The following is a 16,599-nucleotide window of genomic DNA, read 5'->3' on the forward strand; positions in this document are numbered from 1 at the left end:
CTCACGAGCGTGGCATCCCTCCCCCTGTTCCGCCTCCGCACCACCTTCCTCCAAGCTTGTTTTTGGAGCTTCTTTGAGGGATGGCACCAAATCAGTACATTTCTAAATGATTGAATGAATGATTTCTAAAGGCTTAAGACTAGAGTAAACATGAAAATATATTCAAAATAGATAACAGTTCTTTTAGATTGTAATAATATTTCACAGTATTGCTGTTTTAATGCCAAGTTCTGTCATGAAACTCTAGATGGCGCAGGCTGATGGGTCCTTAACGCAAAGTGATGATATTCAAAGCCTTAACTACTCGGCACAAGCTGATTGATTCATGTTGTTTCTGCAGCCAATGAGCTTGCTGCTTAACATTTAAATGGCTGGTTAGCATTCATAGAGCAGTTTTCAGCACGCTTTCAGAGCAAATACAGCCTTGGTAAGCATGAAAGTCTTCTTTCAAAAAACTTAAAAAAAAAATATATATATATTCCAAACCTTTGGACCAGTACTGTATCCAACCAATCACACAAAATAACATAGGCTTCTATGACAACAGAATGTGTGTTTGTACAGGGATTTATGCATTACTGTCTTTTATTACAAACATGATTATACAGATTTTTTTCAGGACATATGTTTACAGTGATATGTTTGGAACAAGAGTAAATGTTAGAAGATTTTTCTTTTTTGGGTAACCTATCCCTTTAAACTTTAAAAAGCCCAGAACATTCATTCTGCACAAAAGAATTCAAAACACTGGTAACACTGAGAGTTTAAAGGGAAGCGAAATTCTGTGACATTGAGTTGGAGGTATAGACTGACCTGATCAATATGTGAAACAAACAGCAAAGCCCTTCAGAGGAATTCACAGCACAATATAAAGGGGGAAGCAGTGTACACCAGTCAGAGTACAGAGTGCAATGCATCTGAGCCAATGTCAAACAGAGGTGAAGCGAATTCAAACTCACAAACACATTTAACGCTTTGACACGCTGACCTGTAGACTCTGTGAAGCACTGATGTGTATTCATGAGTGATAGCAAGCGAGAGTGCTAGGAGAAAAAATGTGATAACGCGTATATATGCGCACAAGCATGCACACTGAAATAGCAGTAAACTATTTCAATAATTTTATGGAAGCAGAATAAAAATATGTAAATGTCTATACACAGAGATTAAACACTTTTTAAATGTGTATATATAAAGAACATATGTTCATTTATACTGCTATTCACTTATTTAGCGTGGGTTGACCTTGAGTCTCTGCCCTCGGCTGCTGCATTTTACTTTGATCTAAAGCCCACAGGTCAACATGAATACAGTATCCACAGTATCCACCCACAGGAAGACTCACCTCTGCTTTTCAGTGGATTTTAAACCAGTGGTTTTCAAATGGTTTCACACTGGATATCAAGTGGTCACCCGACACAGTACCCAAATGTTTATCGTATGAAATCTCTTACTTTCATCCTTTTGGCTGCCAATTCTTATACCCACTGAAAGTGCACCAGTATGGAAGTGGGAGACAGGAACTCAAGGTGGAAGTAAAGAAGTCCGATTATATCTTTATTATTAATCAAAAATATTGGTGACGCTTTGTTTTACGGTCTCTTAACTAGTTGCTTATTAGCATGCATATTACTAGAATATTAGCTATTTATTAGTACTAATTAAGCACATATTAATGCCTTATTTTAGTTTATTCTGCATCCCTAATCCTACCCAATACCTAAACTTAACAATTACTTTACTAACTATTAATAAGCAGCAAATTAGGAATTTATTAAGGGAAAAGTCGTTCCCAAGTGTTCCCTATTCTATAGTGTTACCAAAATATTTCTTTACAATTTTCACTAATGATGAAACAAAAAACATTGTGTTAGACATTTGCTAGGCATGAAATAAATTGTTTTCTCCACACTTTTAGAAGTTGATAAATCAATTTATTTTCAGCAGTTGAGAAGCTCTTATCTAAAATACTACTGCAGTAAAAATCAGAATTTAAACATTCAAAGTAATCAGTTCAAAACACTCACGCACTTATGCAATCTACTGTATATATTTCAGAAGTTAAATTAAGTAAAAACTGACTAATAACTCCATTACTGTTTTCTTATGGGATTTTTATTTGAGATGAGTCCTTTTGTAGCTTGTTCACATGGAGCTTAATGTCAGCTTTTGAGCGGACAAATATAAACATATTTAAAAATCATTTTAAAATGCACATTAGCGTACTATGTGCTTAAAGGAGAAGTCCACTTTCAGAACAAAAATTGACAGATAATGTACTCACCCCTTGTCATGCAAGATGTTCATGTCTTTCTTTCTTCAGCCATAAAGAAATTATGTTTTTTGAGGGAAACATTTCAGGATTTTTCTCCATATAATGGACTGATATGGTGCCTCGATTTTGAACTTCCAAAATGCAGTTTAAATGCGGCTTCAAGCGATCCCAAATGCGGTTGTAAACGATCCTAGAAAGATGGGTCTTATCTAGCGTAACGATCGGTTATTTTCATAAAAATAATACAATTTATGTACTTCTTAAATGTCAAAAGCTCGTCTTGTCTCACTCTGCCTGAACTGTTTGATCTTCTTTGCATGTTCACTTTGCAAAGACTGGGTCGGTACTTCTGCAGTGATATAGGATGATTTTGAAGTGATTTTTGAAGTTGAGGGAGAAAATATGATTGGAGTTTTTCGACATTCCCTAACTGTCTTAAACCAGAATACGCAGAGTTCAGGGAGAGCAAGACCAGACGAGCATTTGAGATTAAAATGTATTTAAATTATATATTTTTTAATGAAAATAACCGATCATTTAATGCCGCATTTAAACTGCATTTTGGAAGTTCAAAATCGGGGCACCATATCAGTCCATTATATGGAGAAAAATCCTGAAATGTTTCCCTCAAAAAACATAATTTCTTTATGGCTGAAGAAAAAAGACATGAACATCTTGGATGACAAGGGGGTGAGTATATTATCTGTAAATTTTTGTTCTAGAAGTTGACTTCTCCTTTAAGTTTAATAGTTAGTGTTAGGGGTATGTTCAAAATCCTAAGTATGAGAAATAGCAACAGCGATTTTTGCTTTAGCACAAATAAGTCATTTAGACACTCACAATAGTGAGCAGAAGTTTTTAGGATTAGAAGTATTGAATATTAAAGGCATATAGGCACCTTTGGGGATTTTTAAAAATATATATTTGAAGAATATCATAAAAATGAAAGATAAAGCCTAACAGTTAACTGAATATTAAAATGGTAATTTTAGATTTATCATACAGGCTTAGCCTCCTACAGTGACGCAAGGTCATGGACAACTCGTTCAATGTGACTGATATAAACCTGATCAAACAGAATATAGCTACAAGTAAAAAGTGTGTCCTAAACAAACAATCACTTTACTGACTTCTGTTACTTGCAGTTGAAAGAAAAGAGGGGGAAAAAAGATAGAAGTGAGATTTTGTATGTAAAGTGACCCTTGTTTAAGTAAAAGTGTGGCAATGTAAATTACTGGATGGCAGCAGAAGATAGTATGGCCAAACATTCCAACAGCATGTCAAAAACAATTCTTATAAGAGTGCGCACTCTGCATATTAAATGCTCTTTAAAACCACACAATCTGGCAACGCTTATTCGCGGCACCCATCGTCCTCCCAGCCGCATACGGGGAGCAGGCAAGAGAATTAATGAACGAGAGCAGCTCTTGTAACAAGAATGCCAGAACATGTTAAGACTGTTGTCCGATCATGGTAACCGCCTTTGAGCACTGCAGTATGTGTCTCTTGGGGCGTCACTGTGAGGGGAGCTTGTGTACCTGCTGGCTTGCTAGTTTTGGACCTTTGTTTCCGCATGAACACCATACTTCAAGTGACCTCTTTTTAAAACTTTATGATAAGGAGATGAATGTATGTTTACTTTTACTTCTGCAACATTTACTTCTCCAAATATCTGCATAAATAAATGCAAAAAAAAAAAAACATTTTTATTTCCAAGATTATAACTGGAAACCACGCTGTGAATTAAGCATGTTATGCGTGGAGGAGGTCATGTGACAAATAATACTGTTAAAAAGGAGTATTAAGCACAAAGTGTCAGCTGTTAGACCTTTCATTTCTCCGTCATTGAAACCTTCTCCATTCCAGTAAAATCACAGAATAAAATGTAAACAAATATGCTACCTGACAAATTGATGCTATTTTGATTTGGTTATTTAAAAAAAAAGTCTAACCTTTGGCAATTAAGGCAAGACTCTACTGTTCAGGCTGACTATATCTAAGACTAAAATCATCCTCTGATGTAGAAATCTACTGCCCAATGAGAACTCAGAGAGTGACTCTTTACAACACCCTAAAGGACGAGTTCTATGATGACAACTTTCTGAATTGCTGCTGCTATTGGTTATTGCTGTTGCAAAACAAGTACAGGAATTAACTACTGCCAGTACATACGTCGATGCAGTGATGTGAGTATTTAAAACATACTGCTGCTGCACAAGTGGCACATATAATAAACTTAAGTTAACAGTTAACAACCCATCAGCTTTCACCATCTAGAGCAGGGGTGGCGAACATCGGTCCTGGAGAGCCTCAGCCCTGCATAGTTTTGCTTCAACCCTAATCAAACGCACCTGAACAAGCTAATCAAGGTCTGAAGGGTTACTAGAAATCAACAGGCAGGTGAGTTTTAATTAGGGTTGGAGCTGAACTCTGCAGGGCTGCGGCGCTCCAGGACTGGAGTTTGCCACCCCTGATCTAGAGTATCATGACAGAACTTGGCATTTCACCCAAAAGTAAAAATGTCACCCTTAGGCCATCCAAGATATAAATGAGTTTGTTTCTTCATCGGAACGGATTTTGAGAAATACAGCATTAATTGTTCAACAGTAGATCCTCTGCAGTTAAGGAGTCTGCAGTTTATGTACCATTTTCATAGGGAGGAGTTCTATTGGCGGTTAAGGGCTTCCCTTAGTCTGTCTTTGGGTTTTCACCCCCAAACTAACGGCCAGAGCTAGCGGCCAACAAGGACCTTGAGCTGATGCTTTGTTGTCTTATCTCCCAGAACTCTTAGAGTCAGCACCTTTCCTGGGTTTCTCATAATTCTTTGTCATCTATATAGCATCACCATTACAGTCTTGCTTGGTTTAATCACATCCTTTGTTTCTTTCCCAGTACCTGCATCAGTGTAGATGCTGGTTTCAGACCTGGGTTTGGGTTGGTGAGGAACTGCACCAATGCCCGCACTGATTTGGACCACTTTGATCTTCTGAACCAGTCAAGATTAAATCTTTAAATCTTTCTCATTTTTGTCAGTTTTGCTTTAAATGCCTCTAAATAACAGATATAAATAACCTCAGATACTGCTACATTACCTTTGCACTGTGATCCTTAAAATAACTGTCCTTTGTTGTCCTCTTAATGTTATTTATTATATGAAATTGTTGGCCATTTGTTTGTTATATTTCTTAAAAGAACATAATGTGCATTTTTTCTAGGTGACAGGCACAGAGAAAAGAAAATGCAAACTTAAAAATTGAACTAAAAAAGAGCCAAAGGATACAGCTTCCAGAAGAAAATATAATACGTGAAGTAGTGAGTTGGAAAGATTTCACCTTTTAAGGGTTAGTAACTATCGGAGCGAGACTAGAAGTCTACAGTCAGAAATCTAGCATCCACTTACAGCAATGACTGAATTTAACCATACCTAAATTGGTGCCTGTCTTCATCTTTCATTAGACAGCTAAGAACAGCCATAGCATCATCTTCATCTTTTCATGCAGATGTATCCTACATTGCTCAAGTTGTCCAAGAGAGTATAGCACTGAACAGATTTCCTGTGATGAACTGGCCATCTGTCTGGGCTGTTTTCCTCTTTACAGCCCAAAACAATGAGATACGCTCCAAAATCCTACGACCTTTCATAGGACAAGCGGCTTGGAAAATGGCTAGGTGGACGAAAAGACTTCCAATGCCAGAGCAAGCAGTCTTCATTGAAAGCCACATTAATTTTCTCAAATGGTAGGCCTCATTCCTATTCCTAAATGGAAGCTGTTCTGCATTATCTAAGGTATGTTGGTCTTGCCGCTAAAGGCTGTTGAGGACAGATTTTATAGAAATTATGACTCCAATCTGTGAGATACACAGGCATTAGCTACATCTTGTTATGACTGTAGTAGCAATCAGAGGTGTAAATGAAGTGACAGGACAAATATGCACAGTTCAGAATGTCTTTAATTGCCAGCAAAATTGGTTCTACATTTCTCTCATTTCTCATTTAAGGCAGAGATACTGGGCTGAGAATGTCTGTCACTACATCAGGCACTGCAGCAATTTCACACATGATGCTTGACTCTCAGGAATATATTCTGACCCCTTATCAAAACTGGCATGACCATTACTGCCTCTTCAATGGGAGATCTGTCAAAGAAACGAAGAGGATCCTTTGCCATGGATCTGATGGGTCATCTGGCATTTGTCCCTATACTGAAAAGCTGTCAGAATTTTGTAACCTAGAGAAAGGGTACCTCCAGGCAAGAGTGCTGAAACAATGAATCCATTCCAACAAACCCAGAGAAAAGGCATGGTTGATCAGCTTTAGCAGCACAGCAAATCTCAACAGTGTGCAATGAACAAGGTGGGGCACTGAATGCAAGATGTGATGTGCTGGTACCCTTGTCCTTGAATGGGACTGACCAAGCTATGATATCTTGGCCTTGATTTATTGGGCTGTGGAATATTACTACACTGAGAAGCCTACAATGTACTGTAAAGCATTGCAAGTGCAAGATCCTGATTTGGGAAATCTCCACTGTCACTGTAAAAAAAAAAAAAAAAAATCTCAGGTGTTTGCATAAATTTCAAGACCTCAATCATTATCTGTGTAACATTCATTCAACACAGACAACATCTATATATCAAGGACTCACAAAAAATAAGGCCCATGAATGTATATTTGGAAAATGGGAAACTGACTGATTAAGTTTTTGTTGTTTAAAACTATTTCTAACCTCCACCATAGACTCAGATGAGAGAAAAAAAAAAAGGAAAGAAAGAAAAAAAAACGTTTAGGAACCCTGACTTTCACCTATAATTTGATAAAAGACCACAAGGACAAGGTGAGACTTAATAGCAATTTATTCCTCCCAGGGGGAATTGTGCTGGCTACAGCAATAATTAAAAAGGAGAGAGGACATATAATGGTGACAGACATAAATGATGTCATTTTAAAGCACATGTGATTTTTCTTTCTTTCTTTCTTTCAAAAATTCCACTTTTTTAACCTCTAAAAAACCTCTTACTTTTAAACAATTATTGCGTGTATGTATGGTTTTCTAAGTCATGATTTCAGGGCTGAGACTGTCAAAAAGTGGGGCAGTTCTGAAGAAAACAAGTAAATGAGGGTTTTTCTTCTTCTTTTAAAGGGGTCATCGGATGCCCATTTTCTACAAGTTGATAAGATTCTTTAGGGTCTTGATGAAAAGTCTGTAACATCCTTTGGTTAAAATTACAGGGGGGTGGCCTGTATGACTCTTAGGGGGGGCTATGGGAGGGATATCGGGGTATTATACATGAGTAAAATACATAATCAGATTTTAACTGAAAGGAATATTGCCGCTTTCCTTACACACCAGTGCATTAACAAACTCACAAACATCAGGGTGTATTTAACAAATGTATTTTTTTGCTAGTAATTAATTTTAATGTCTGAAACATTATTTTCATGTGGTTGAAAACACTGAATCGTGGTGATATAGGCTACAAGCACTAAGCTTCTAGCCTATATCTATTTGGCTCAGCGCCAGACAAGGCGCAAAAGCCCGTTGGAATTTAGCAGTTAAAGTTTAAATACACCTGTGATTGTCTGCAAGTTTTGGGGGGGTTGGAGTGGGTCAAATAGAATCTGAGGTGGTACAAATCAGATCGGAGCGGTAGCCCTCGGTTGAAATCACATTCAATTTACCTTTTCGCGTTTAAAATCGTATTCCAGGGGTGAAGGGGTCGGTCCTTCAGATCTTCGCAGGGGGGGCTTTACGAAGTCATGGGGGGACTAAGCCCCCCCGAGCCCCCCTTGACACCAGGCCTGCGGAGAGTTGTACCCCCCGACGAGCTGTACTGTTTAACTTTAACCACATTTAGCCGCAGAACTTGCTAACTAGCACATTATTAGGAAAGACGATTTGCGAAGATTCATTAAAAAACCCTAATATTAATTTCTTCTGCAAGTGAAGCTGGATCACGAACGATTCACACGAACATACACACATTTACGCAAATTAGGGGTGCATTCTCTTCAAAAACAAAAGTAATCCACTGCGTCTTCAGCGGTTCAGATGTCGGGAGTAAGTGATGACTGCTATGTTCATTATTACATTCAGCAACAATACATCTCAGTCATTAAGGAGACATTCTTGTCTACACCTGCTTCTGCATTGAAACAATGGCGGACTGTTTACAGCTCACTCAGGGCAGGTCTAAGGTAAGACAACCATGTCAATCAACAATAATAGGAGCGGCCTTGGTCTGTGTGACATCACACATCCAAGAATCTAAGAATGGCTTGATTTGAAAAATTAATAATTATAATAATTTAAAGGGATTTAAAGGGGGAAAAAAACACTGGGTGGATTTTTATCTTTATAGGATGGTTGTGTACACACACTGCCAACATATTTATGTTCAAACAACATGTAAAAGTGAATTTTGCATCCGATGACACTTTTAAGCAGCTTTATGTTCAAACACTGCAGTTTACATCACTAAGTTATATGTTCCAAAGATGCAATCACAGGAGACCAACAGGAGATTCAATAAGTTCATCTTGGTGTTGAGGTCAGGGGCAAAGTGTCTGGGTATACAGGGTATGCAGGTGCATATGGGCTCGGCAAACTGGGGGCCTGCCAAGCCCAGGGTGAACTTTTACATGAAACGATAGAGCCCTGCACGAGACGCTCGGGCCAAGCTCTGCCCTTGTCTCACAACTTATCAGAACAGAGACCGTGTTTATTACACAGCTGCTGTTGCAGCCATTAAAATAGTTTAGTTTTTGGTTTTAATGGCAAAGTGGTTAGATTTCGTTTCGTTTCTTTATTAATAAAGAATTATTTATTAAATAAATAATTTATAAGTTAATTTAGAAATACGTTTGGAACATTTTATGTTTGTTAAATTCACGCTTTTGTTTTTAAAAATAAGTAACGACCAAGCGGCCAGCGGCAATGAGTTGAGCATATGTTTGATCAGTTTAGCCTTCTCAAATCAACACGACTTGCCTAAAATAAAATATATAGACATAAAACATTTGATGGATTTCAAAATATTTATGTTAGACGCATATCTATTCGTTTGTGCAGAGAGTGGAAGCTAAATCGCGCTTTGCAGGACATGGAAGCGCCAGCGCGATCACTTATATATATATATATATATTTTCTTCTTCCTCTTCTTAATAACAGTGGAAATCTAAAATAGGGGAGCGCGGGGCACAACCTAACACGTTTTGAATCTCTCAGTTTGTGTAAATCCACGTGGAGGTCAGAGTATAATTTTTTATCCAGGTTATTTTCACACTTCTCTATAGTACAAATATGTAGCTTTGTTTCATAATTGCAGTGTGTACGTTTTTTTGTTATTTACCTCAAAAGAAAGGAAGTGAAAAGTGACAATTAACATGCCCCGTAGGTGGGGTACATTGTAACGTGAGGGGCACGTTGTAACATGACCATATGACAGCTTAAAATGTTGTCCGATCGAATGAAAAAAAAATATACATGACAAACTAAAATATTTTGTCAATAAAATAAAATGATTAAATGTTTCAAATAAAATAATGGCGTTTTTTAAGAATTAAAAAAATGTCTAATTTCTGAGGTTTACAATGAACACATCGCAACCATGCGTGGGAAGGCTATGGTCGCAAAACACAGCTATACAGTATAGTTGTAAACAATGTGCACAAATAGATGAAACACATTCAGTCATTCAGAAAAACACTTCCCTCCCTCCAAACACAGCTCTCATAGAACACGAGACACATAAACGAGCCAAAATGCTTTACATGTCTTGAAATAATAATTTCTCAACATTAAACATCGATTGTCAGTCTTTATTCACCTGTTTTTTATGGTTTCTTTTTTAAAATCCATAATAGTAAATAGTGAAAATTACATTGCTAATGTCATAGAAAGGCATAGTTTAATAATAGAGGGGCAGAGGCAGTGTTACAACGTTCCCCATCAGCGCGACTGGAATATAAAAGTGTTTTCTGCCGTCTCTTGAGAAAGAACGCATCACAAAAATGATCCAAATATTTGCCTCACAAACATGATAAATAGATCTATACAGTGCCATAAATTACTATTTTAAAACGAAAGAAATTTAATAAAATCATGTTATATTGCGTAAAGTTAATAAGAAAATTCCACCTACTCCGCCCAAAAAAAAAAAAAAAAAAAAAAGTCTGTGGCAAAAACGTCAACTCAGTTAACTGGCTGATATGAGAAAACTAAAAACAATGTTGGCAAAGTTATAGGCTTGTTGGCTTTTCTGAGGTAATCTGAATGTTGTTACTTCTATTATGACTATTTAGAAGATGTTTTATTTACGTTTTTACTTTATTTTATTTTTTTATTTATTTTTTTTTTTTAATTCTGAGACATCGTTTTTATTAACATACATTCAAATACTTTTCATGTTTATTTCGTGCTGCAAATATTAAATAGGAAAAGATCATTGATTGACATGCCGCTTTGATCTAAGACGAATATAGTTATCTCACTACAAATTAAAGGGCGTAAAAAATGTATTGTTTGTATTTTATCATAAAATTTACAGAATTTATAGGCTGAGACTTGCCTGCCACAAACAGATAATGAATGGACTTAAAAATGTTAAATATTATTTCCAAACATTTATACTGTAAATAAAACAGCTTGATACTCATGTAGCGTTATGTACTTAAGAAAAATCAACAAGTTAACCGAGTTGGAGCCCATAATGATTGTGGGGGCCGCACAGATTTTTTGCATATGGGCCTGGGGCTGACTTGCTACGCCACTGGTTGAGGCAGTAACATAAATGACCCAGAAAACCCAACAAAAGGACTGCATTGAAGAACAGGGGGTAAAGTTCAGCCTCTGCAATCTCCTACTCAGTGTACAAAGACAACGGAAAATGACACACATATGATTGTACTCCACAAATGAATTCTGATGTTAGATAAAATTGTTGTGGCATCACACAACAAGCAATGGCACATGAGCTGTGCCATTATTCTATGATCTGTTAATCATTGGAATATTGTTTTTTGATGTTGATAAACATTAGATCAAGGACAAAAGTGTTGTTCTTGCAGATCGCGTGACTTACCATGAGATGCTTAACAGAAGTTATCACACAAAACCATGTTGCGTTGTTGGACATGAGTTGGACATGTGCGTGCTTCTCATTCAGGAGGCTGCATCCTTTTAAAGCTACATACCTTGGCTGTCATGTCATCAAGTACCATTGAAGGCCATCTCAGTTTGAAGGATTCTTGGAAGGCAGCCTTCATTTCATGTAACTCATTCATTTTGAAGGATGTATATCCTTTGTGTCCTCCAATTACCCACAATTCTTTGCACACATTCCAATTCAACAAAAAGAATTGGCAGAAAATGAGTCGGCTCTGAGATTGTCCAATGCCATTATGAAATGTAAAAAAAAAAAAATTGTTTCAGAGGTGAAGGCATATATTTTTTATGTTGGTTTTAAAGGGTTCATTCAGCCAAAAATTAAAATTCTGTCATTAATTACTCACCCTCATGTCGTTCCAAACCTGTAAGAATTTCATTAATCTTTGGAACACAAATTAAGATATTTTTGTTGAGAGCTTTATGACCCTGCAGAGACAGCAACGGAACTACCACGTTCAGTACCCAGAAAAGTAGTTAGGACATCAATAAAATAGTCAATGTGACATCAGTGGTTCAACTTTAATTTTACGAGGCTACAAGAATACTTTTTGTGCGCAAAGAAAACAAAAATAACAACTTTATTCAACAACTTCCTCTTTTCCATGTCAGACTGGCATTCATGGGCTTTATAGCAAGGTCAACTGACTCCACTTCTGACTGACATGGTAATTGACCAATAACAGTTTGTTTTGTTTGTTACCATGTTTAGGGGTGGATAAATGTCATTAAAATAACAGACCAGTGTGCAACCATGCATCATCTATCATGATGGGCATGGAAATAAATAGGCAGCATTAAAAACACATATTGGTTGAATTTGTGAAGTTTAGTCTTGGAATTATAATCCACCTACAGTGATTAAACTCTGATAATTTCAGCAATGTGCACTTTGTCCAAAGGGGTCAGATGCTACTGGTACATGTCTGCTTAGAGCACATTGGTTTTTACTGCGCACAAGCAATATGGGTAATTCAAATCCAAAGCTAAATTGTCCGCCTGTAATGTCAATGTTGATCCGGCAGACATTCCCTTTTCAGTGAGGTCCCTGCTGAAAAAAAATAAATAAATAAAAAAATAAATAAAAAGAATTTGTACTGATTTTACTGGATATAATGGGAATTTTACTGGTTTTAATGTCAACTAATGGTGCCTGTTGGTCTCTACTGGCAATTTGTCACCTTCTGTTAGTGGCTTGTTAAAACCACTAAATCCTAATGGGATATGTCTCAAAACACACTACGAGAAATTACACACTACAAGGTTTTAATGGTTAAAAGTTGATGGTTTTTAATGTTTGTAATATTTGTAGTGGAAACCATTAGAATTTCTGTGATGGTTTATATTTCTTTTTTTTTTAGCAGGGCAGATCTTAACCTGATCTTCTTAGTTAAAATAAGTTCACCTGGGCATCCATTCCTAGAGAATAAACTACAAACAGAGTTGTCAGGCTTTATATAAAATGTAGAATTCAAAGTAACAACTTAACCAAAAACACTGAATCATAGAAAATCCATGGCTATGTGTGCATTACACGATTTTAATGCACAGCGTGGAGGCAAAGCACCTCCAGACTTGCAGCATTTTCTGCTGGACCTTTAAAGAATACCACACAGGCTCCTGGAAATCCAATAAAAGCCATCGGCAGATTACTTAATGAATGATTTGATTGTGAACAACCCCTTAAATTTTTATACAAAGTGACTGTATTGCTACAGAAGACTTGGATTAAACCACTTGGTTATTTTCATGCTTCCTCTATGTCCCTTTTGGAGTGGACACCATTGACTGTTATTATATGGACATAAACAGCTGAAAGATTCTTCAAATATTTGGTCATTCGGCACACAAAGAAAATCATACGAGATTGCCCTGTTATATAAAAAAAAAAAAAAAAAAAAAACAGCGTACGCTGGTTAGGTAAGTTTTAAAGCATAGCAACTGGTTTGAGCTGGTTTAAGTCAGTCTTTGGTTGGTCATGAGTTGGTTTAAGCTGGTCCTTAACTGGTTATAAGCTGGTTCTGAGAAGGAACTAGTTGCTTGGGACCAGCACATGACCAGCTTAAACCATCTTATTGACAGGTAAAGACCAGCTTAAACCAGCACAAACCAGCTACCATGCTTCAAAACATACCTGCCATACCAGCATATGATGTTTTTTTTTTTGTTTTTTTTTTACATGAGGTAAAAAGTAAATGATGACTTTTCATTTTTAGGTGAGCTATTCCTTGAAATATACATTTGAACACACAAGCAGTCATATTTAACGTTGATCAGAACCACTGGTTTTGACTGCACGTTTATTACATTCAAAATACAGTACATGCAAAGATGCATTATCAGTGTTGCATTATTTTGATTTGCATATCTTTTCACAAAGTACCAGTCCATGCAATGATGCAAGTGGGTCATTTTAGTTCATCAGTGGTCTTGTATTTCGCCTTATATCTGTCACCTTGGTTGCTTTTTAAAAGGTGAATTCATCAGTGTGCAGCTTCAGGGTTTGTGTGATGCCTGCGAGAAATGCAAATCTACCGGAACCACCCGCAGGTTAATCAGATCTTATTAGAGCAGAAGCGATCATAAATTGTGTCAAATCCTGAGTATGTCCTGATCCACAGATAATGATGAAAGTTTACCGAATTTCCAACCCCCACACTTCTTAGAGTTTAGATTGTGAAGCGCTAATATAAAACTCTTTTCCATGGTGCCTGTGGAACCTGAAAGTCTCACAGCAAAGTGTTTGGAAACGGCATTTCAACAATGGCAGGATGATTCAGCAGTTGATTACTGTACAATCACATGAGAATCAGAGTTTGACAGAGTAAGAGCTGGATGGATGAAGGTGTCCCAGTGTGGAGCAAAACCTTCCTCCTTCTTTCCAATTTCATGGGCTGGAACTTCAGTTGAACTGGAACAGATTGTAATGGAATGGGATGCAAGAGTTAAAGTCATACATGTCACACAAGAGGGCGTGGAGAGCCAAAAACTTTCTGGAAAAGCACAATAGCATGAAAAGTACAGTCTGTATCAGTTCCATCTGTCCATTGGGGCGCACGATGAACCGCATATCTGTATGTATACTCTATTTTGTCTTATTCTAGTTCCCCCTGCTTCTCTGACTCTTTCAATCTTGTTTTTGCTTGGCTGTCATGGTGACATATGTTTAGTTCGCATCTGTCCCAGCTTCGGGCGAGCCCCCATGCTGAGTCGCTCTAGCTCTGGATGCTGCGTTGCCATGGAGAGCAGCTTGCAATTACAATAGCACTGGCGTAGTGAGCAGGTGATATCAAAACTGCACTTTCGCCAACTGCCAAGGGCCTCATGCACACTACGGTAATAGTGGGCAGAAACCGACGCGTAGCACATTGTAAGGTGCTTGGTCATGTTCATCTGGTGATGAGATGCTGAGCTTAAGCAGAACAAAAATATACCTGGAATTGTTCATGTAGACTTTTGGGTTAACTCAGCATAAAATGTAGTTATTAACTCTAACTGTCACCCTATTTTTGAACATAGACCTGAAAGTGCATCTAAACTTGAATTATTATAATTCATGAACAAAAACATTTTGTAATATGATTTTAAAGTACCATTTCCATTTTAATGCAGTGTCCGATTTCAAAAAGGCTTTCGCGGGAAGAATTTTGAGGTGTCAAGCTTTTATTTGATATATAATGTATTATGATCTCTAAAATGTGATAGGGAAAAAGGTAACAAAAAAAGACTTTTTGTGACAAAGCTCAGAACTCCTGTTATTTTATAGATTATTGAGGTGCACTCTTGTCATAAATTAATCTATTACTGTTCCTACATAATTTGTAGCAAATAACAGTGGCAAAATATGGTATATTTCGGAGTCTTAATCCTTTCCAACGATATATAGTTTGTCATGAATAGATTAGGATTTATTTGTAATATAGTGAAGTAAACTTCCCACTGAGGGGATGGGTGACAGTTAAAAGGTTAAAGAAAGCTGTTTATTATATGGGTTATACACAGAGATTTGGTTTGGTGCTTATACTGCACACAGTGCGACCCATTAAATATACCTATAAAAAAAATAAAAATAAAAATAAAAATAAAATAATAGCATTATTTCACTTAATTTCATTTATTTTCAATACTATTGTATTTTACAATAATAAACAAAGAGTAATAAAAATACTATTATTTTATAGTACACTTTAAAAATACAATGACAATATTTAGCTTTTCTTCTTTTTTCTTTCTTTCTTATAAATTTTTTCAAACCTTAAATCAGTGCATTTTCTATTTTGGTCGTGAATGTGCACGTTTAAGATATTTAGCCTTTTTTTCTACAACACAAAATACATAAGTTTTACACCATTGTGGTTTTTTAAGCTTTTACTTGCCTTGAAAAAGGCAGTTGCTAAGAAGTCAATAAATGGGATTACAGAAGTTGTCAGTGACATTAAGCGCCATCACAGCGGAAAGCTACTCACTAGTACTCCGTAGTACTAGTCCAGGTACTCATACTCACTATTTGCTTTCACAGCCTCATTGTGTTTATAATCATGTTCTTGCAAACTATTCTCAATTCTACATTTAGCTTTTTACGAGGCTTCAAAATTCAGTGTTTATTTGTTAGATAATGATAATGACGAAAAAAGCCGGTAAGAATCATAAACTTTTGGTCACAGAACTTATTTTCAGTAATAATCCAGAAGCCAATGAAAAAATCCTTTTGGGTTTTTGACAAGGGATCCAGGGTGATGCTAACTTCTGGTTGGCTTACAAATATACGTCACCACTGTTAGCGATTAGTTAGAGATTTGTTCAAATAATGGGCTTTAGGAAGGAATTCTTCCTGTGATTTGTGTTACGAACATGAATCATTGGTGAGGTGTGCTATTACTTTCTATCTTGGGAATTGTTTGACTTGGGTAGTTACTACCTAGCATCTTAAAAGGTTGCTTTATACTTAAACAGGAACTATGCTGGATGCTCTGTGTAGCTGCATAGCCTGAAATTCATTGCTCCAAAAATGGAACCTTAAAAACTTAAAGCCTGTGACCTGAGAAAACGTGGTAAAATGGTTAAACAAACACAAATTTAACATCGAAACATTGTTAGTTCATTTGTAATAAAAAGCGTACTTTAATATTTTTGATGCCCCGGTGGGTAATATCCAAAAGA

The sequence above is a fragment of the Labeo rohita genome, chromosome 16 (genome assembly GCF_022985175.1).
Source record: "Labeo rohita strain BAU-BD-2019 chromosome 16, IGBB_LRoh.1.0, whole genome shotgun sequence".
In the NCBI taxonomy this organism is placed as follows: Eukaryota; Metazoa; Chordata; class Actinopteri; order Cypriniformes; family Cyprinidae; genus Labeo; species Labeo rohita.